General features: G+C 35.6%; 1 protein-coding gene across 1 annotated transcript in view; it reads right to left on the bottom strand.

Annotated features, from left to right (window-relative positions):
- Positions 1–23,651, bottom strand: part of LOC145666597 (ankyrin repeat domain-containing protein 46-like) — a 111,214-nt gene that overhangs the window by 5,872 nt on the left and 81,691 nt on the right. The gene's annotated exons all lie outside the window — the stretch shown is intronic.

Raw genomic sequence — 23,651 nt, 5'->3', positions numbered from 1 at the left:
CTGAATATTTTGAATTATGTTTGCTTTATGTATTTTACTACCTGAAATGTTCTCTCGCTGAGGATAGATTTACGGAAAGTATTTTAACTCCTTCCCCCTTAGAATTCATTTTTCAATGAAAGTGCAATGACAAAAATTCATAATGTCATCCCTTTCCCAAGCCCAAAGAGGATGAATATGGATTTCAATTGTATCAGGAGGGACATTATTCTTTTCAGTGAGCACGAAAATTATGGACCGGACACCAATTTTGGCTGTTTTCGATTATTTGTCGTCTCCTTCCTATCTTCTCTTACGCCCGAACCGAAAATATGGTAATGTCCTAAGTTAGGCCTGGGTGCATGAAAATACCAAAATCATTAATGTTGGTCGAGGAGGAGTTAACCATCAAATATTGTTACAATGATTTTTATTTATATGAACAGAAAATGCTCCTTCTTCCCCTTAAAACGGAAATTTTCAAAAACAATGTATGTTTTCCCTTAAGTTTAATGGGAAGTCTATATACCGAGGTTTATATTTTGAACTAGACAGGCTCGTGAGATACTATATTTTAGGCACAAATTTTGAACCCCTTCTACCCACTTAGGATTCGCCCTTTAATCAAAGTAATGTGATAAAAGTCTTACTTAGGCCAGGTCAACTCATGTACTAAAAATTATTCATTTTTATTTGTATAGATAATTAATCATTATTGACGATGTTTATTTATTTATTAAACTATATTCGAGTACAAAAAATCCATTCTTTGCATTTATAAAGAAAAGGAAGTTCATAATTATATTGTTTTGAATCTAGTTTTACGAGTAAAGCGCGAAGTGTAACAAGCAAGCAAGCGAAAAAAATCTTCACCGATACCTCCACATGACGTCACGGACAGGGAGCGAATCAGAACGCCAATAGCGAACTGGGGCTACCTGTTATTTTATATACCTTGCAGTTTGATTACTGCTGGTCGAGTTTATGTACACTCATGTCCAAAATTATTGACGCATGTCTATAAATATGTTGTAGAAATATAATTTGATAATGAATTCGCCCGGTATTTCTTATAATATTGGTAAGTGTGTAATCGGCAAAGGCATGTATGTGGCAAATTTCATGTCAAAAGAGCAATAAATAAGAACAATAAAACTAAAATAAAACTTTCTTGTTCATTTTGTTTTACTCATTCTAATTTTAGCATTTATAATTCTTTTCTTATGAAATTTACCACAAATATACATTTCCGAATTATACACATAGTATCAGTATTAAAAGTACCCTGCAAAATCATTATCAAATTATATTCTTACAAGAAGACAATTATAGATATGCGACAATCATTTTGGACATGAGTGTACATCTGATAAAAGGCAAAAGCTACTGTTTTTACTGTGGGAGTTTACCTATCAGTGTCCGAACCTCAAAACAATCAATCTATAAATTAATGTGGAACATCCTCTTACGGCAACTAGAAGGAAGGTGAGAGTGGTGCATTTCATCTTCTTCTACTCGGCTATTTTCGTTTTAGTGCAATGTTATTCAGCGCGTATATTTGTAGATATAACAATTGAAAATTTCCTATCATGCGTAAATAGTATTTTAAGTTACTTCCTGGATTTAAAATGCATGTAACTTTTTTTTTTTTGCGCGATTGTAGATTGTTCCAATCTCTTTACCAAAAGCCCGTTTCAACATTTCCCCCCTATTAACTCAACTATAAATAAAAAAAATTCCACCCACTGGATTCAAATTCAACGTAGTACCCTTAAATGCACAGCTACTCTCTACGGAACGAACTTAAACAAACTTAAATTCCACGAATAATACAGGGTGATTCTTTATAGGGTTTAGAACTTCAGTTATAATTCTTTATTGGAACCACATACAGACTTGGTTTATATGGCATTGTACTGCAAAACACTGCAAGCTTTTTTTTTCGACAAATCCATTATGGCTCAATGTGTGCACCTGCGGTCATTCTGGACACATCCTAATGAAAGTCGATTTCCTGCCAAATAGTAGCCAGCATTTTGGGGATAACATCCGCGATGGCTGTTGTGATGAGATGTTTCAGTTCATTAACATTATCAGGTAGGGGAGGGGTGTACACCTTATCTTTCACAAACCCGTACAGAAATAAGTTAAATGGCGTGTAATCTGGAGATCGTGGCGGCCAGGCAATTGGTCCACCACAACTTCTCGGAAACGCTTATCAAAAAATTCCCTATCAGGTAGTGCGGCGGGGCACCATCTTGTTGCCAAAATAAGCGGCCATCGTGGTCATCTTCATCTAACTGTGGAACAACTTAAGACAAGGAAGTTCTGGAGCATATCAAGATAGGTGATGCCGGTGATGGTGCTCTCAGCAAAGAAGAATGATCCATATACTTTTGCTCTGGAAACAGTGCAAAACACGTTCACTTCGGGGCTGTCACGAACCAGCTCCACGTGCGCATGTAGATTTTCCGTGCCCCTAATACGACAATTGTGTGTGTTGACTCGGGCGGAAAGGTGAAAAGTTGATTCGTCACTGAATACCACATTGTTCAACAAAGACTCGTCACCACTAATGTGATCCAACATAGTAACACAGAATTCATGTCGGGTATGTTTATCCGCTTCACTCACAAGAAGACTTACAGAAGTGTCACTCACCGATTTGAATGAAACTTTGCGCACTTGTAGAACATCGAAAAATAATCGACACGTATTTTTTTGTTTCGGCAATGGTGAAGATTTAAGGGTGGAAACCACCCTTTGAACGTTACGGGTGGTCTCTTAGAATAGACCGAAAACAACCATTTAATTTAGAATAATGCATACTGCAAGGGGGTTTAGGACAGCTGGTTCAGAATCTGACGTCAAAATTACAAAATTCAAAATGGCGGATCCAATATAGTTATTACAATTACAAAATGTCTTCTGGTTTGAACTTCTTTCCAGTTAGTCAAAAACAATTATAGTTGGCAGAGATTACTGCGAGGAGGTTGCAGACCAATTTGAAAGACCTTTCTGTACTCATTTTAATGGCATGATTGATTAAAGTGAGTCTCTGCACCTCTCACTATAGCGTTTACAGAGACACAAACATTAGAAAGTGTGGCACAGTCAATAAACCTATGACTCACAGCTACACCATACAGTCTTTAATTTCTGAAAATGGTGTGTTCTGTTATCACCGTTGTTAATTATTTTGCAGGAAAATAATGGAACACAACCCTATAACCCAAAACAATCTCTTTTAATCTGAAAATGTCCTTGTGAAAGCATCAAATTCGGGAAAATTAACATCAGGTCTTGTGAGATCATGGTTTCAAGAGGTTTTTTTCCCAGCGTCTAATGCAAAGTCCATTTTGTTATTACATTCGTGGAGTGGTCACAATTCATCAACTTTTCAACCTATTTTGCGAACAAAAGAGTACCTCAAAATAGAAACCATTCGGCACTAACAACTGGTAGAATTCAGCCTCTTGATGTGTTCGTCTTTAGACCGTGGAAAAACTTCTTGAGACATTTTACTGATATTGTCCTCTACAATTATAACATAAATTTTCATCTCCATAATAGCTAATATAATTTAGATCCCAATCACTGATTCATAATCAGTTTTCTTCTCCCAAGTTTGCAAATGTTATTAGATATGTGTGATACAAAAACAGTTTAGAAGATTGTGCTACATTTTGCGATTTGTCAGTTATTGCTGTAATAAGGTGAGCTTGGTGTAAACAATGTTTATGCATCACACACTTCTTTTTTAACCAAATATCATTTCTGTGAAGCGTTTTCTCAATAAATTCATAATTATAACAATTGAGGATAAGTTAAGTTCTGACATAGTGAGAGGCAAAGGGACTCTAGGGAGAGGTGTAGAGACTCACTTTAATAAAATATTTCGTTAAAATATGGGGGTTTCGAATCAATAGAAAAGGATTTCAAATCGGTTTGCAACCTTCTCGTAGTAACCTCTGCCAACTATAATTGTTCTTGACTAAGTGCAGAGAATTTCGAACCAGAAGACATTTTGTAATTGTAATCACTATATTGGATCCGCCATTTTGAATGTTGTAATTTTGACGTTAGATTCTGAATCAGTTGTCCTACCCCCCTTCCTGGCAGTATGTTTTCTTCTATATTAAATGATTGTTTTCTGTCCATGCTTGGAGACCGCCCCTAACTTTCAAAGGGTGGTTTCTACCCTTAAATCTTCACCATTGCCAAAAAAAAAAAAAAAAATACATGTCGATTATTTTTCGATGTTCTACAAGTGTGGAAAGTTTCATTCAAATCGGTGAGTGACACTTCCGTAAGTCTCCTTGTCAGTGCTTGAACAAAGGACAGTCTGTATGGCTTTATGGACAAACGTCTAAGCAATACACGTCAAACAGTGGTCTGAGGGATACCAGTTTCTTGTGATGCACGTCGTGTAGATTTTCGAGGATTGCGAACAAAAGTCTCCCTAACTGCTTTCACTACATCGTCAGTCACGAGTGAGTAACGGGAACTGCTTTCACTACATCGTCAACCTGTTTCAACAAATGTCGGGTGTCATTTGTACGCTGTTGGTCTGCGGGGTGGTTCCTTGCTGTATTGTACGCGAAACTTACGCTGTACACTCGTTGTTGATTTCGTTTCTTCAAACCAGAGAGACGTGAACAGCAAGATCGTCTGCTTACTTACCGTCGTCGCATAAATTCCAGACTATAATGCTACAGTTTGTTGGTAAATAATTAACGGACTGACACTGACTACTGCTATGTTGGAGATATATATTTTCTTAAATCCTTATATAAACGAGATTGTCTCTTATTCCTGTTGTCTTCTTTAGTGCTTTATAACACGAGACGAAAATGGGTTATTGCCACACATCGTCGCCATGAAACTTTGCATTCTACAATAATTTTAAATGAGTGGGGAAGGCGCGTGAACGCATACGCATGCGCAGTAAATACTATATGTCCAGATACGGGTGAGGTTGAAATAAAGCTACATCTGTTGTTAAATATTATATATATTGCGTTTATTATCACAAACTGTAGGATAAATTCAGATATTTTTATTTGAAATTATTATTTTAGTAGGGATTATATTGCGGTAGGATACTAGTGCACTGAGACCAACAACCAATCACTGGTCATCGACAAACTGGTAGTCAGGTGGGTTTGTTTACATCTACTTTTTTCTAAGGCTGGAAAGAGTATAACTCTTTCCGCACCAGTGAAAGTCTCCATTTTCAACGACTGACTGGTGGCGCCGAAAGTGGTCAACTCCGCAACTAATCACTACGCGAGTCAAACTTTAAGTGCTTTGCAGTAAAATGACATATAAACCAAGTCTGTATGTGGTACCAATAAATAATTATAACTGATTGAAGTTGTGAACCCTATAAAGAATCGCCCTATGCATAATATGCGCGAAAACATATTAATAACAATTGATAAACGCAAAGCAAACATGACCGACCAAAGCTAAGGAACAATTCGGTAAATCAGGTTGTAGTCCACTGTCATATATAGCTATAAGAATGCTTTAGTTCAAATAAATTTCAATTAGTAATATTGTTGACTGGTGCCTGTCCGTATTGGCTACCTAGTTCAATGAAAAATAGAATAGCAATGAAAACATACTCTGTTCTGTTGACTACGACGAACTAAAGGGATTTGGTTTCTCATTATACCATCACACGTAAAGTTTTTTTTTTCTTTTGAGCTTAAAAGAAACAAGATATTAAAATCAGTATATATATATATATATATATATATATAGTAGCGTACGCAGGAATTTATTTCGGGGGGTCCAGACCTCCAGGACCTACCCCCTGCGTACGTTCCTGTATATATATATATATATATATATATATATATATATATATATATATATATATATATATATATATATATATATATATATATATATATCATACAACCGCGGAACCGGAAAGTGATTATAGGAATCACATGCAATATCCAAATTGCCCTTCCTTTATACAGAAAATGCTAATTCAGAAGAGTCGCTTAAAGTGGAGGTGTGAAATTCAGCATGTATAAATTCTTAGCTAAAAGTAAAGGAATACACATTTCAACATTTTCAAGAACTCCACTCCTAAAAATGAAAAGAGCAAACTTCTAAATTATTCAAATTTCTCTCTCTTTATAAAGAAATTACCCAATATGGGAATTTATTTAAGTTAGGGACAGTGGTGTATTTAGGGGGCCTTTCGGGTTTAAGCCCCCCCCCCGAAATTTAACTTACTAGAGTAAAGTATATTAAATATCTTGCAGAATTTTCACACTTTCAGGCAAAGCACCCCCCCCCCAAAAGTTAGCAAAGCCCCTCCCGAAACAAAATCGTAAATGCGCCACTTTCGGTACACAATATGTTCATTAATAATACGTGATTTACCGTTTTCGAAAATTCCAAATCTTAGACTAAAAGTGTGAATCACGTATTTTTAATGAACATATTGTGTACCGAAGAGCATACAGTAATCAACTTCTAAAATATTCAAATTTCCAATTTTATATTTATTACACGTTATTCTGCCTGTGCTACGAACGGACATTTCTGCTAGTACTGATACAGCTTAATGATTACTTATTTTCTTCCACAATGATTCCCCATGCTCGAGATATTAAAGAATTAGTCTCTAGAATGAACATGTTTTCACATTGCTTTCTGTTTAAGAGTATACATTAGGGACGGAGTTTATTGCAGATTTCAAATGATAAGCGGCATGGCCTTGAGTTGGCTTCACGCGGCGTCCAATTGGCTTTGAGCGGTGTTGACGATTCGCGACAAGCAGTCCTGCACGCTGACTTCTCGCGCTACTGCGAATCTTGACAATACCAGAGGCGCTTATTAGAAATATTGTATTAGTACATCAACTGCTCACTTTACGAAATAGAGAAAAGAATTACGAACACATACCTGAAAATTACATCTTTTTATGTCAACTGGTTGTTATGATACACGCTTTTAAAGGTTTCCATATAAAACAATTAGTAAAACGAGCGATGAGTCCCGCGTCTAATTTCCAGTGGATTTTTCTTCAATTTGGAAATAGAACTCAACTTTTATTACAGAATAATCATGGGTGTAATCAGCAGGTTGTTCTAGGGGAACATTACTTTCACGGGGAGGAAAGCTTTTCACACATTTAAAAGAGAACAAATAATCTCTTTCAGAATATGAAAGCATTTTAACTCACCATACATACTATACACGTGTTATATTTTCACGATGCTACCTTATCAAAAGACAGATCTTGACAGTATTGAGTTCAAAACCGGATTGTAGATGAATCAATAAGCTATTCATAAGAAAACAAATGCTGTTTATAGCAGTCTGTTTATCTGACTTTGTATTTATATGGGTTAAAATAGTAAAGGGAAAAAACTCGAAAAAATATCAACTCAGATATTATTATGCAATAATCTAATAGAGTTCATACGGTGTGTTCCCAGTTAGGGAAATGAGAATATAAAGCATATGGTTAATTTTAGTTGTTTAATTAGGTACAGAAACCGTATTGATGATGTTTGATTTTTTAAAATTTTTATATTTTATTATAAACGTCCCTCATTTGCATTAACTATTAAATAAGTTTATTAAACACATACCACGAACCTCATTTTGGAGTTGGAAATAGTTTGGAAAGACAGGGCCCCCTTTTTCCCCGTGGCTACACGCCTTTGGAATCTGATTCATTTATATATATAATATGCCTAACTTCGTAAGAACAAAGTATGGGAAGTTCGTAATATTGTTTTGAAATTTACTTCGGGATAAATTCTTCCTTATTCGACAGTATGTTTTTTTTCCCTTCACGTTTCACTACCTTACATATATGTGACCACTTATTCCCTCTTTCCTCCTCCAGCAGGGATTCAAAAGCACCAAGCGTCTGAATGGTGTAAATTATCGTAACCCAAAACAAACTTGATCATATGGACTTGCTTAGGAATCAGACGGATTGTTTTTGTGTGACCTAGACCAAGCCCAAGAATGTCATTTGTTATGAAAACTGAGAAGGAAACAAAGGTGCTAGTTGTGTTGGAACGTACTTAATAACTTCTCTTCTAGCATAAACAGAATTCATCAGAATCTGGGTTACTTTCTTTCGTGGTAGTTCGTTTCTTCTCCAAAATTATAGTTGACAATGTCTTTAAGCAAACCGAGTACAAGTGCGGAGCTTTCTTTTTAAAAATAAATAAATAAATAAATAAAGTGCTACGAAATCAGGCTCGAAGAATTATTTTTTGTGTTTACATTTTTTTTAGACCATGATAATAAATTTACAAGACAGATTCAGACAATGACGAAATATTAACGACATAGACGATAGTGAAAGTAGTGTTGAAGACGAGTGTTTAGCATATCCACTGGAAAAGTTAATAGGTAAGTAATTTAATTGCTATAGATACTTCTAGGATGCACAGTCAAAATTCTTGAGTTTGCTGGAATGGTATATTTACATTGCGTATAATGTTGCCAATGTATGTGTCATAATCTCAACTGGAGGAAGAGCGAGAAGGGAAAGGGGAGTCCATGATCCGGCAACACCGCGCGGAATAATATTGCGCACCATTGGCTATTGCCCATGATGCTTTACATCTGAAACACACAGTAGATCTATTCCCTGTTCAGCGTAAGCTCTAAACTCCGATAAACAAAATATTTGTATCCTTCCGCTTGTCACAAATGCGATTGGCTAGTGATGTATCACTCCCATTCCCCACGGGGAGGAGCAAATTATACACGTGGATGTTGACAATACTGTCTCGTGTTGTCCACATACTTAAGCAGCAGCAGAAAAGAAAGAAAAAAAAACTCGAAAGATTTTTTTAAAAAAGTGTTTGAATTTCGCTCGTAAACAATTGTTGCTTTGTGAGTAAAGGTTTGCCTTGTTGGTGTTTCACGACAACACTCGTGGAACCGGGATTCATGCCAGTCATCTTTCAGACTTTAAAAGCAGAACACCCGTCCACAGTTAAGTTGGCGCCATAATTACTGCGCATGCTTAGTGTTTATATCTATTGTTTCATTAACCACACTCGATTGCAGTATTATTAGATCATCCGTATTATATTTTTGTCATTTATAATAATGTTGCAGTTTTATATGAAGCTTCATAGTAAAAGTAATAATCCAATCACATGAACTATTTTGCGGAGGAGTATAAGCGTCGGTAGGACAACAGCAAATCAGCGAGATTTAGTTTCATGTGGCTTTGTTTATCGCAGTTTAGAGCTACGCCGAACAATGTTTAGTTTAATATATATGTTCTAATGTACTATAATGCATACCTGTGATACAAGCTTCTTTCATTGATACATATATGTTCCTCGTCAATAAAATGCAGATTCATTATTAAACCAGTTCAGAATATATATTTAAGGAAGAATAATTGCATATGGAAGCTGGAATGCCTGAAAAGTAAGTTGCTCGAGCCATGAGTCTGGATATTAAAACAGTAACGATTCGAAGCAGAAGGGGAACAAGAATTACAAACTAAAGCGAATCTGAGTACACCGCAAGTGTCAACGAAAGACGTAAGTGTCTCGATTTATTGAAGCTAACGCAGTAAATCCGTTCGCTGCTGCAACAAACCTGAAAACAACTTTGAGTCTCTAATGCAGTGCAGAGACTTGTAACTGTACTCATATTATTTGTTCTGCTTTGCAGGTTAATCTAACAGATGCACATATACATGCTCGCTAAAAATTCGCAAAGACACACATCAACAAGTCACAAAACTTCTGGAACCGTGTAATCGGGAGTGATAAGAAAAGTATTCTGTTTACACGCAGGAGCAAACCTGTTAAAACGTTCTACAATGTGTTGTTTTACGAAGACATATGCTCAAAAATGAAAAAAAATCGCAAAATATCATCTGTGTGATTTACGGTTCCAGAGATATGTCTCCTTAAATCTCCCGAAATCCGAACTTTTGTGGCCAATATCTTTGGAACGGTCGCCAGTTAGCAAGTGGTCACCGGTTACTATTTGGTACCAAAATGTTCACTATCCTCTTAGGCTTTCATCAACAGTAACATGATCTCTCTGTGACTTACGGTTCCCGAGATATAGCTCCTTAAATCTCCCGAAATCGGAATTTTTTGTCCAATATCTCGGGAACGGTAAGTGTGACGCGAAAAATTCCATCACCTTCTCAGATAGTTTTTGATGTTCTATCGAATGGAGGGCTCAAAATTGAAAAATTCACGAATAACATACATACATGCATACACACTCACACACACACACGGAGAGAGAAAGAGAGAGAGAGAGAGAATTCAATAACGAACTTTTTAAGTCCGCTGAAAATAAAGTACATTTTATGGACAGGATCTGAACCACCATGCAGTATGTCAGTCTTTTTACTTTTATCTCCTTTTTTTTTTGTCATTTTGTTTTCTGCATACCATTTGTATATTTACTTGGTAGCAATATCCAGATAGTATATTTCTGTTAAAGAATATGCATGTTGCACCGTAACAGAATGAAGGGAAAATTGACTTATCTTGTAAAAAGACCAACAGGACGCAAGAATGTAGGTTCAACTTTTTGAACTTAATCTCTGGAAGGAAATCTAGGTTTCTGTGTACAAAAGTGTATAATTCTAACCTTGATAAATTCGCATGGTATCAAATCTTATACATATGTATGTTGCAAGTAGTGCCAGGAGGCCAGGAAAGGAGCATCAACTATAGTTCTTACAGAATCTTATCACATGTGAATATGTGGTTAGGAATTGTCCTGCTGAAATATGACGTTCCGAGTTGTTCCAAGGTAGAATACGGCATATGCCTATGGAACTGTCGTAATGTAGCGGTCAGTGGTGAGGATATATCATCAAGACGTAGCAGCGAAGACTGTGTATTGTACCCTGTGGCTCTCCAAACTATCACAACTATTGTTTTCTACTGCCACAGTGTACTGGAAGAATGCATTCATTATCATAGCGTTAAACGCATATACGGTTATCGGTGTAGAGGAAGTAAAGGAGGACTCATAAGAATAAACGACCACCCACTCAACATCCCGCCAATGTTGTCTACATGCCCATTTTAGACGTGTTTTGGTATTTAAGTCAATGGAAACTGACATAAAGACATCCCAGATACCAGTTCAACGCTTTGTAGATCCTTTTAAATCATCGGTCCGAAATATTCCTCACCTATAATTGCATCCAGCGTCGAACTAACACGTTGTTCTGTCCTTCGAAATTATGTAGACAAAACATCTGTTATACAGAGTGTCCGGAATGGGACTGACGGTTTTTAAAAGTGTATAGTTTTAATATGGTCAGAGATACAGAAGAAAAAGAACATTCATATTGAAGGAAAACTCAAAGTTTTGTTCACCAAATTTTCATACTTGAACAACTATCGGTGACGGCGCTAGTATCGCCGATAAACAGAAATGATGTCAGCAGTCGAAAAGTCGCGTGTGGTCGTTTGCAGAGACAATAAGTGTTGCTCAAGTTCAACAGAACTTTTCGACATGTTTACCACAAGGATCCTCCATCACGCAACAGTATCCAGGCGTGGAAGGATCATTTTTTATCGACGGGGAGTGAAACAACACAGCGGTGGTAAATTGGGCGTGTCAGAAGAAAATGCGGAGGCAATAAAAGAGTGTTTTTCACCTAGCCCCAGGAAGTCAATTCGCGCAGCGAGCAGGCAATTGGCAATTCCAAAGTCAACAGTGCACGATGTGGTACACAAACGATCACGTTTTCGCGCATATAAGGTGCAATTGTTGCAAGAAATTAAGCCCAACGATAAGCCACAGAGAGCAGCATTTGCTACTGAAATTCTGGACAGGATTGATTATGACCATAATTTCCTATTGAACGTTGTTTTCTCTGATGAGGCCACTTTTCACTTTTCTGGCTGTATTAACATACACAATGTTAGGATATGGGAATCAGAGAATCCGCATGCGTACATAGAACATTATAGAGACAGTCCCAAATTGAATGTATAGTGTGCTTTAACACATAATGCAGTTATAGGCTCCTTCTTTTTCGTATAGCAAATCATAACAGGAAATATGTTCTTGGACATGCTTCAACACTTTGCTGTTCCCCAGTTACAGCATTTGCAACCTCAAGTGATATTTCAATTGGATGGTGCCCCGCCACATTGAAGCCTACAAGTGAGGGAGTACCTTGATACTGAATTTCCTGCCCTTGGATAGGCCGTGATGCGCCAATTAGGTGGCCTCCACGCTCTTCCGATGTTACCCCCTGGACTTCTTCCTGTGGGGTATGTGAAAGACCTTGTGTATTCTGGTGAAAAAATGCGTAACCTTGATGAACTGAAGAACCGTATTAGAAATGCGATTGCTTTAGTAACACCTCAGATGTTACAGAATTTGTGGAGAGAGATTGAGTTCAGGCTAGATATTGTAAGAGTTACAAATGGAGCTCACGTGGAGTTACACTGAGTTAGAATGACTTGTAAGTAAGACCAAATAAACTTTTTGAGTTTTCCTTTAAAATGCATTTTTTTCTGTATCTCTGATCATATTAAAACTTCATTTTTAAAAACCGTCAGTCCCATTCCGGACACCCTGTATTATGGTGTGGTCACGTCGCTTAGTTTACTGCCTGATTGTCACAATGTATAATTGTCTTTTTTATTATTGCTTAAACACGTGTAGTTAGATGTCCTTTGAAAGCAACAGTTTCTCGTTAGGAGAAATTGCCTTCCTATATCTCAGTATTTGTTAGTTTATACTCCATTTTCTAAGTACTGCATAAATCTCCTTCTCGCGGTACTACTCCAGACAAAACACGTGTGTGCTGGACCCACGCACAAGCTATCAGATTGAAATTGTAATTGTTTGAACATTGGATTGTATCGTATATTATATAAATACTTTGGGTTTATATTCATTTCCGTCGTCCTTCTCCGAACTGACATTTTTACAAATAACAATATTTGTCAGAAAATGAGATGTTGTGAAGACACTGTGCTTTAGTGGCGACTGCACTCACAACTGATGTTACGGAACAAAATTTGTTTTGAACGGTATATTTAATATTTCGAAAAGTGAAAACGAAGGAAAGGTACAAGGAAATACTAACTAATAGTTTGACGACACTTTTCCTAAGAACATGTTGAATCAACTGTGCACTGATTAAAATACTTAAATTTGAGATTATTTGCAAATATCCATCATCTAATTCAAAAATCCTGAAGTTGATGAAGTAAAGTTATCTTGGTTATATAAGCATTTTAAACATTTCTAGCCTGAAATATTATGTTAAATACATTAAACAACGGATGAACTATTTTTCTTTCTTTTCTGTTAGCAGGAAAAGCATTGTGAAGTTTCCAATATGTTACAATAAATGAAGAAATGTTCTTCAGTAAAATAGTTATCAAAATGTTTATTAACATTTTTCTTTTTCTCTGCGGAATAAATAGCATCATTATACAACTCTATTTGAAATTTGTTTCAGATTTATTTATTTAATAATGAATGAATCATTCACCTTGAGGCAGAATCATGAAATTAATCTAGGTCCACGGATATCTCCAATGTATAAAATCGTAATATCACCAAGGTAGAATAATATGAAGTTCCAGATATGTTACTATTTGAAAGTGAAGGCATATTGTCAGTAGAGAACACAATACTGTTTTTTCTTCTTCTTTATAAATGAATTGAATAATTTCCGCTCTATCAGAGGGAGCACATGTTTGGAAAGCACTTTGAGTCCAAAATATATAATTAATTAATCATCGACAAATTTGAGCTCAATCGATGAAAGCTTTGAACCTAAAAACGTCACTGAGGGCCAATCCTACCATCTTCTGATATCTGTCTGATATAAATATCCTCCTGACATTTTTCCGATAAGTGTTCTACAATGTCCTGATAACAATCAGGTGGCTGATAAACCCTATCAGCTGGTTGGTACTTTGACAGGAAGTTCAATTGCCTGTTAACAGCTATCAGCTACTTGTTAGTTGTCGTGTAGTGAATCATGGACGAAATCGAAGAATTGTTGATGGTGTCCGAGGACGATGAGGAGATTGTTCAATATATAGCGAGGCCTAGAAGACCATTTTAGCTCGAATATATGACTATTTATAACGATAAGTAGTACCCGTTGGCTACAAGTGCCCGCACATAAGCGCCATGTAATTTGTGTAGTTAGAAGATGAAGAAATATATTCTATATAAAATATAGTTTAATTATTGAAATTGAATGATATATAAAAACATATCTAAATTATTAATCTAATTTACATACAAATGAACATCATTATTTAAAATATATTATTCCTATGACGACAACAATTAACACAATGACGAATTAAAATTTACAGTTCTTTTCCTTAAGTTTTCAGATATTAATATGTAATATCTCCATGCAGCAAATCAACAATATCGTAGTAAATGATAGAATATCAGTAACAATTAATAGAAGTATACAAGAAAATAAGGAATTAAGCTAATTGTTTAGAGTTACAAGATGATTAAAATAAATGTTATGATTGGTCTCTAAGAAATAAGCTACATTTCTACACCTAGCACTCCATTTTCGACAACGACAAACACATTCAATGTTACCAGAACACAGAACAGGAACTGGAGACCACAGTTTAGCACTATAATTTTTTTAAAAAGAAAGAAGTCCGTCTAAGTTCAATATCTTAGGCAAATCTTTTCGGAATTAGTGATAAAAAATTGAAATAAGAATATCATCCCAGCGAAGAAATATAAAGGGAAATAGAACGGATTTACTAAATAAACTTAGAAAGCAAATCGCTGTCCATCACCATGTTTATACTACTTATTTTAAGTAAAAAATTTCATCCAGCTCTTGTGCTGATGGGAAGGATTTTAAAATGCTGACTGCATTTCCTCTCTGTATTGCTAGGCTTATTCGTTGTATTAAATAGTGTTTGCTTCTTGGGTCGCCTGACTTCTTAATTAAAGTTGATCCTAACTCATTCAAAAATTCACTGGCTTCTTTGCTAAAAACTCCCATCGTTTCTGTAGCAAAGGCAACAAAAAGATGGTCTTCTTTCAATCTGGAGTACTTTGTATGTTTACGTTTAACCGCTGCTTCTGCTGCATTTCCTGCTTCCTCACATGTTAGTGTTATGTATGAAGGAGCGAAAGTATCAACACATGTTACATCCCATACAAGACTCTGGCCCATTTTCCAAGGGATTAAAGTTACTCCGTCCGGTCTTTTACCATCATTTCGATACAATCCTTGTGGCTCAATGATGCTAGGAACATAGATGCTGGCGAGTGCTCGTTTGATTATTTGGTTTAATTCCGTGTGTCGTGTAATTCTACCACCACTTCTAATGCAGCTCAAAGCATGTAAACCTTTCTCGTCCACTCGATCTTGACACGCACATGTGAATGGGTGGCAAACATTTAGTCCCAAGCGTAATGCTACACATATTTTGAAAATATTATCGTCTAAAAAAGTTCCGATGTTTTTGGAAGGTGTAGCTTGTAACCAGGCGCCAGACTCTTTTTTCTGAAGTGCTTTTAGGCGAGCAACGTCAAAACTATTTTGTGAAATTACCTCCTTCCCAGCTATCTCGTTTAGTAGGATTTCATCCCATTTCCTTTGTGATTCCTTGGCCTCCGGAATGGTATTGTTATAGATGCCTTTCCATAATTCCAATGCTTCTGACAGATGAGGGATTTTCACTTCGTCAACTGAAATTTTCAAAATGTTGGAGACTAGTGACAACACCCCACAGCAAGAAGACAGATACGCAGGAAGGCTCAAATCGGATGCTCTTCGAATATTTAAACCACCGAATCGTATTGGTAAACTTGCCTGAGCCCATTGACTTTCATTTAAAACTTGATTTATTATTGTTTGTAAAGATGTTTTCAGGGAGTTATCCAACTGAAGAATTTTTGATGGGAGAAGCCATATCGGAGTGGTTCGCAAAAAGTAAGTTAATTTGGGAACACCTAGACAATTTTTTAGGAGAAAGAAGGCTATATGTGATGGCAGTCCTTTTAATCTATGTGTCATCATTTTTAAACTGTTCAAATGGTCTTCAAAATAACTTTCATAGCTATCTTCAAGTAGTGGTGTTCCTAATAACGATAGCTCGTGAGCTTGTGTTGTCCGAATTCCAGGCAACAAATTCTGAAACTGGGCTTCTATAATTGGATCTGATTTACCCGACGTGAAGAACAGTTCGCACTTAGAAGGATTAACTTGCAGACCTGCTTGCAGACATGCAGAAGATGTTGTCGTCATAGGAATAATATATTTTAAATAATGATGTTCATTTGTATATAAACAGTTGTAGTACATGCCTTACTTGTGTAATAAACAACAGTTTTAATTAATAAAAAAAATCTAATTTACATATTTTTAGAGGTGGAATATCAAATAAATAAATTAATTAAAAGCTCAGATTGTGTTATTACGTGTAGTATTATAAAATGGAGTGTAATATATAACGAAATTAACGTTATAAATTTTAGTTATAAATTTGACGTTTCAATTGTTTTCAGTATGATCAACAGAAAACCAACCAATCAAATGGTCCGTTAAAACCTTGCTTCGTGTTAACTGACAGAGTATATATCAGGCACAGTATATTGTAGAACGAACCACGGGTTAAAGTAACTGACAACTTCCTGATATCTAATTCTGACTGATAGTAATCAGAAAGAATATCAGGATATTGTAGGACTGGCCCTGAATGTCCGGATGATGAGCTGAAATCTTTGAATTTTCTTGCAAGCTGCAGTTACTCTTGTGCGATAACACTTATAGTGATGAAATAAAACCACTGGATTTATACTCAATCAGGGAGCAAAAGTTCCAAAACCAATATTAATTGTTTAAAACTTTTTATGTTTAAAAATACACGTAAAATGTATGCGCCACACATAAGTAGATCAACAGGAAATTTAGGCTCAAACTATTGGAGCCGAATACCTAAATAGCGAAGATGATGCTAAGTACAAGAACAACAACAATCCATATTGCTGCGGGACTAAGTGCCTTCACTAAAGGAACTAGAAATGAGATAAAAACGGAAGAGACTTTTTCTGAGCCTTCTCGAAGATATCAAAAAAAAAAAATTCTGTTTCCAACTTGTTTTAAATGGTTGAAGTGACTTCTGCAGATACTTTCTGTAATATTGTTCAAAGCACTTTATTTTGTTGTTTGTGGTTTCAGTTTTGATTTTATTTGCAATAATGTAGTCTTCTTCTATTGCAGAAATTTCTTCCTTCAGTTTCTGAACCACATATTTTAGATTCTTTTGAATTCGGTTCCTTAACAAATGGAGTATTCTTAATATTGCTGCACTATAATCTAACTGATATTGCTTGATAAACTTATCAAACGATTTTGTAATCATTTTTTTCAACTCGAAGATATGCTGTCGTCACTTTATTCTTAAAATTATCAGACAATTTAATTGGTGTATCACATATTTCGTCTTCAAAACTATCTTGTGGAAACCTGCCATGTTTCGCTCCTAACGAAAATGGATAGTCGCGAATACTTGCTAATAAGTTTTCCATCGAACGCTCATTTTCATTCCAATTGTCTACCTTTAAATGGAAAATTTGCCTAAATTTCCCTTGATTAAGACGGGAATGAATATCTTTAGCCAACGTGTCTTTTCCTCAACCAATTCACTCAAATTATCTATGCATTCACAATTATTATCTGCCTCTGTTGTAGTAACAGCATCTTTGCTATCAAATAACGAACTAACTCTCCTATGCGTCGTGATTTTATTCCTTCTTTGTACAGTATTCTCCTTTTATCGATATTTGGTTTCAAGTAGAATGTTGTAAGGTTATTAAAGAGTAACGATTGGTTTAAACCAAATAATCCGCTATTTAAACAGGCTTCAAGAGGAAGGAACCAATTAGAATTCTTGGATGCTTCACAATAGAACGATGAAGAAGTATTTGCTTCGGAGATTCCTTCTATTAGGTTATAGTTAGAGGCACGAAAGAGATTCCTTCTCGTTGTTCAAAATTGTCAGCAGAACGAATATAAATGGATCGTTCACAGAATATACTTGAAATTCGAACATTGTCTTTACAAATCATTCGAAGAATTTCTTTTCTCGTACAAACATCCTACGTGGAGAAGCAATTAGTATACGATAATGTTCTGTAACACAACGATAAACAAGTATTTGATCCTTACCTTCTTCTCATTACATTATTAGTAATTAGAGGCACGAGAGAGATTCCTTCTTCTTATTCAAAATTGTCACCAGAACGAATATAAATGGATCGTTCACAGAATATACTTGAAATTCGAACATTGCCTTTACAAATCATTCGAAGAATTTCTCTTCTCGTACAAACATCCTGATTGGAGAAGCAATTAGTATACGTTAATGTTCCACAAAACAACGATAAACAAGTATTTGATCCGTACCTTCTTCTTATTAGATTATCTGTAGTCAGAGGAACGAGAGATGTTCTTTCTTGTTGTTCAAAATTGTCAGCAGAACGAAAATAAATGGATCTCTGACAGTATGTACTCGAAAAGTAACATAATTCTTATGAGTTATTAAGTTCTTCAATCTGAAAATTTCATTTTTTAAGCAGCCCTTGTAAAGAGTAAAGAAATATTTCATAGGGTGTGATGTTTTACAAGAAAAGTTTCTCCCATGGTTCGAAGCTTTATCAACCGTTCATAGCGATATTGTGTATCTTAACTGTAATCTTAAATATCATTTCTTGTATTTACGGGCAATATGTGCTATTGAAATATGCACATGCTAGTTAGAAGAAGAAGAAAATATGAAAAGAAGTAAAAATTAATTATTTTCTGATATTATTATTGATATTTTGTTAACATGGTAATCTGACGATATGTGTTATTGGTCGTCATAGAAACGAGAAACATAATATATAACAGAAGATCAATCTTGTAGAATCAACATGTATGTTATTTAAAAGGTGTAAATGTTTAATTCATTACGAGTTATAATAAAAAGGTAATATCAAGATGGTGTGTTCAAGTAAATTTCAGAAAACGGTAGTAGACTAGATTATATTTATTCGAACTGTGGGCTAAAGTGTAACCCTGAATATACTAAATAAATATATGGACCTTACACGTTTGCTTTTGTATTGTGACAGCGATGTAAATTTAACGTTTAAAATTTTGCTAGAGCGACAGGATATTTGGATTTTATATTGAAGGTAAGGCTCAATAGCCTAATATTTATTTATAATTTAAAATATATGCAGTGCACATTTGGTGCAAAGAGAGCAAAGCAGCCAGAGCAGAAGTTTACGAGACAAATGGTTGAAATTCGAAATTCTAATAACAGAAGCTCTTTACAGAGATTTATTTGAACCTACAACACTAACTTCAAATTACCCACTGTCCCAAAGATGGGCATATATTCCGAAGTTGGGCGTCCGCTTTCGTCAAGTTTTTTCGCTGTTATCTTCTTTCCACACTTTCTGCAATTTGTTATTAGGTTCATTAATCCGTGCTCTTCACAAACTTTTAAAAGATTTTGCTCGTTATCAACGTATTGCTTCACAAATGTTAAAACTGCTAGTTCATTGCCCTTGTACATTCGCCATGTTGATAACATAAATGCAAGTTTCTTTCCCACAATGCAACTGTTCGGTTACCTTGCGCCAAGTAGTTCCCTCCGCTCGCCGTATAGTCCCATGTTTATAACCGCTTATATATAACAAATAAACAGGTTTTTCGAGACTCTTATATGTTATCAAGCACACAAACGATCAAATTATCCATATCTTTCCTGTAAATTTTAAAAATTTCGCTGGAAACGGACGCCCAACTTTGGAATTTAACCCCAAAGATGGACTACTTAATGGATTGGAAAATGAACCAAACACTAGCAACAACTTTAAAATCACTCAGAGACATTTTCTCACCTCTATGGAAACGTTAACACGTTAAAACAGGGAACGGAATGGAAACGAACTTCAGCTCAGGATGGAAGTTGATTTTGCAACGAAAAAGGAGTCGATGTAAAATAAGAAACGCTCTTTGATGAAAACTGCTCTGAAGAAGATTCATCTTTGCAAGAAAAAGCCAAGTGGATGAAATTCCAAGTAGAAACCTTCTACAGAATTTGTGACTGCTTTTACAAGTGTTGAGGAGAGGTTTGTTCCAAGTGAACAATTAATGAAGATTGTGCCTCTTTGGATCCAAAAAGATTTGAAGAAATAAAGAAAAATGGATTACCAGATGATGACCTGAAAGCATTAGCAGAAAACACAGGCGTGTGTAAAGAAACCCTGTCACGCGAACTCAAATAATTTGTCGGTCATTACAAAGATTACTTCAAGAGTATGAAGGGTACTTCTACTAGTGACTTTGATGTGGTTCAGTGCCCACTTGATTCTGGAAATGAAGACGAATGGAACAGAAGATCAGGATCAGCTGAATCCAGAGTTATATACACGATGCGTTTACATTCTTGCATAAGCTGACTTTAAATGAAAGCACTTGTAATAATCTATATTGTGTGTACAAATATGATATGGCTCTTCCAACCAACCCGGTAGCTTGTGAACGCTTATTTTTTTAAGTTGAAGATCATTAAATCAAAACTAAGATCACTTTTGGGACAAAGTCTACTGGAAAATTACTGAATATCAGAATTTTCCTGTAGATTATGATGTTATTGGAAGCGAAATAGAAATTTAATATAGTCATGCAATTGTAGCTAATGGTATTTTTTCCTTCTGTTTTATTGGAATAAGTACACTATGCTAATTTATCGATCCTGCAGTCAAAACTTTGTTGGCTGTAATTATAATATTATTCTGTGCTATGCAACATTTACGGTAGTTCGTCCTAGTCGTTCCGTGTGTAACTGTGTATGCTTAATAGTGTGAACAAATTAAAAAGTCATTATAAAAGCCAAAATATTTACATAAATTTGTCCATGAAACGTCCCTCTAAGTTTCCATCTCCACCTAGCTCTGATAGCTCCAGGCCGACACTGGAGAGCACATCATGCCTTATCCAGTGACAAACAGTGACGTTGCTTGTTAATTGTGAATCCATGTTCTAAGAAGTCTCTGAAAATGATACCATACTGATTCCAGGAAAAGGAAGCCATGATTTTTTGGCTTAATCTGGAAAGTACGTTTTTTAAACTGCTGCAACCAACGTTGGATACTGGCGTTGTCCAGCGTTTGATCCTCATACCGCGGAAGCAACGTCCTACGAATTGATGTTGCTGATTTATCACCGGTTTTGAACAGGAATGTCATTACCGACCGTTATCGGGTCCTGATGTCTACTTCAGTGTCCATTGTGGTTTACTTGTGAACAATAGGAAACAATTGTTACCATTTTGAAGCCAAAGAATCAAAGTCTGATTACTAAAAATGTAATCATCTTATAGCAGCTAATAAAAATATTATACCCATCTGTGCAAAACTTATTGAATACCCTTTGTAATTTACCAACTTTTGACATTTTTGTGTCACTTTATTTATCCGCTCAGTAAGCTGTTAGATGCGTGGAATCTTTCAGAAATAATAGGTGAGGAATTTCGTATCCTGCACCCCAGGATTTCGTACCCTGCTTAGTGTATTATATTCCGTGCAGATAGGAAATGAGAGGTCCAAAAATGATTTAAAAATTATTTTTTATCAATTATTTTATTTTAAATATTGAGTTAATATGTTCTAGAATATTATTTTCTTGTATGCGCAAATAAATACGTATTGAATAATAATATCCGACAAACTGATATCCGTGAAAACAGTTGTTCATGGTAGAATAGATTAGGGTAGTGTAGTTTGATTAATTTATTTATGTATACACATTTCTTGGCGTTACTCACATCTACGGCCTTAAGCAAGTCACGTATGAGGGATAATGTTCCTCCGCGAGTACATTATCTGGAGAAGGTGGAAGGATGAAAGCAAGGTGTCTAAGGCCTGTTTGTTAGGTACCATCGTGTTATTTGCCTGGTGTGAGACGACCGGGGAAAGATCTCACTCAGGATTGTGACCTGAATAAACTGTTACATCTTTTTGACCGAGGTCCCACCGGGAATCAAACCTGAGACCACTAGTGGAGTAGGTTAGGTTAGGGTATGGTATACTATTAGGCTAGATCAGGTTAGTGCGAGTATTTTAATCTTATATCACTAAATATGTATTCTGTATGCGTTGTTTATATGGTACAATATCATGGTAATAGAGCTAATTTTGGAGTGCTATTTCTATGTTAATACTTGAGTTAAAGATTGGTCGCCTGGATACATAAATTTCTTATGTATGTTCTAAAATTACATAACGTCAAGTTGTGTTATAAGCCTTTTCCAAATCCATAAAATATAGCAACAAGTTTGACGGTGGAAGAACTTCTTTGAACCAGGCTTTCAAGGTTACTCGTATCAAGATTTTTATAGTGAATCGAAAGAAGCAAAAGCCACATTAAAACTTGCTCAACAGAAAGTTTGATTCTAGATACCAAACAAGACGCTTGCTCCCATGGGTTCAAAAAGTTTACACACGCAGCTCGTAGAATAGGTCTGTACCTCGTGATGGTTATTCTCTGGTTTCAAAATTGGAAGCTCCAGAGTTCTACGCCATCGAGGCAGGAACGTTTCATTCGACCAGGTGCGATTAAGCAACTCCAGTAGTGCAAGCTTTGTATCTATTGAGCCGTTGCGCAATATATCATAAGATATGCGAACAATCCCTGGAGCGACACTTAAGGCAGAGTTGAATTTGAGAGCCATGAAAGGAACATGACAATCTTCAATGTCGATATTACAGAAAATTTAAAGGGTTTTTCTCTGTACATTTCGCACAAATCCACACATGACTTCGTTATATGTAGTTAGTATAACGTCATCACTCAAATTCACCTCCGAGGACGAACTGAAATGAATGAAGATACGATTTCCACTGGTAACTATAGGCACAATAAAATAGTTAAACGAGGCGATAGTGAAAACGAATAAAATAATTTGTATACTGTAGTAACTATAACCAAACATAAAATTATAAGCCAACAGCAAACAGTTTACATCTTTCATCTCGAATTGAATTGAAGATAGCACGACTGTTAAATTACCAAGCATTTAAAAAACACTTCTTTAATCTATACTCGTTTTTGTGTTTATTTCTCGAACTGCTAAAAGTCACTTAAAAAAACTGTTTTACCCAATTAAATGTTTCATATACATCTTCACTTGATTATCCTCTGTTTTCTATATTTACTCATGAACGAATTGCCAATCAATTTTATACGTATATAAGAGAGTCGTTTGAGAAGTCCTCAGGATGACGCATTAAATATTAATTTACTTCATGCAAATACGTTTATTTTTCAATGGAAGCATCCTTTACACTAATACACTCGGTTCAGCGAGGAATAAATCCTTGTGAAGAGAAACTCAACACTAAGGAGTAATTCCAACAACAGGATTTCCATCTGCTGTCATGGTGTGTATTGTCGAGGCTCACATGAATGTTTCCGATAAGGTGAAATTGAAGACTCGCCTACATTCAGAATTGGAACCTCTTAAATAAAAGTTAGCATGCAAGTTTATCAAAATCGTTGTGCAATATCAAAAGAAAAACTTTTTCTTTCGAAATATATGGAATTTTTGTTCGCTTGAATGCAAAACAAAATCTTTTAATTTATTTTCGTTTATAAC

Source organism: Thermobia domestica, chromosome 1 (genome assembly GCF_964235325.1).
Source record: "Thermobia domestica chromosome 1, izTheDome1.hap1.1, whole genome shotgun sequence".
NCBI lineage: Eukaryota > Metazoa > Arthropoda > Insecta > Zygentoma > Lepismatidae > Thermobia > Thermobia domestica.
Note: the sequence above shows the minus strand (reverse complement) of the source record. Positions and strands in the feature narration are given on the sequence as shown.